Source organism: Bison bison, unplaced genomic scaffold, assembly GCF_000754665.1.
Source record: "Bison bison bison isolate TAMUID 2011002044 unplaced genomic scaffold, Bison_UMD1.0 scf7180017864518, whole genome shotgun sequence".
In the NCBI taxonomy this organism is placed as follows: Eukaryota; Metazoa; Chordata; class Mammalia; order Artiodactyla; family Bovidae; genus Bison; species Bison bison.
In genome coordinates, this window is record NW_011495071.1 from 17,427,090 (window position 1) to 17,427,920 (window position 831).

Below are 831 nucleotides of genomic sequence, written 5' to 3' on the forward strand. Positions count from 1 at the left end.
TCCAAAATCACTGTAGATGGTGACTGCAGCCATGAAATTAAAAGATGTTTGTTCCTTGGAAGAAAAGCTAGGACAAACCTAGACAGCACATTAAAAAGCAGAGACATTACTTTGCCAACAAAGGTCTATCTAGTCAAACTATGGTTTTTCCAGTAGTCATGTATGGATGTGAGAGTTGGACTATAAAGAAAGCTGAGCACGGAAGAATTGATGCTTTTGAACTGTGGTGTTGGAAAAGCCTCTTGAGAATCCTTTGGACTGCAAGGAGATCAAACCAGTCAATCCTAAGGAAATCAGTACTGAATATTCATTGGAAGGACTGATGCTGAAGCTGAAACTCCAATACTTTGGTCACCTGATGCGAAGAACTGACTCATTGGAAAAGACCGTGATGCTGAGAAAGATTGAAGGCATGAAGAGAAGGGGATGACAGAGGATGAGATGGTTAGATGGCATCACCAACTTGATGGACATGAATTTGAGCAAGCTCTGGGAGTTGGTGATGGACAGGGAAGCCTGGCGTGCAACAGTCCATGGGGTCGCAAAGAGTTGGACATGACTGAGCGACTGAACTAAATGACTTAATAGGGCTTCCCTTTATGGATCAGCTGTAGAAGAATCTGCCTGCAATACAGGAGACATAGGTTTGATCCCTGGGTCAGGAAGATCCCTTGGAGAAGGAGACGGCAATCCACTCGAGTATTCCTGCTTGGAGAATTGCATGGACAGGGAAGCTTGGCTGTCCTGGGCTTGCAAAGAATTGGACACCACTTAGCAACTAAACACAACAACAATGACTTAGTAAGACATTTATGGCTTGTGTGTCTGAAC

The 831-nt window shown here is 44.0% G+C and overlaps 1 protein-coding gene across 1 annotated transcript in view; it reads right to left on the minus strand.

The window, feature by feature from the left end:
• The window catches only part of SPON1 (spondin 1, extracellular matrix protein), a 320,335-nt gene that overhangs the window by 129,729 nt on the left and 189,775 nt on the right, over positions 1-831 (minus strand). The window lies entirely within an intron of this gene.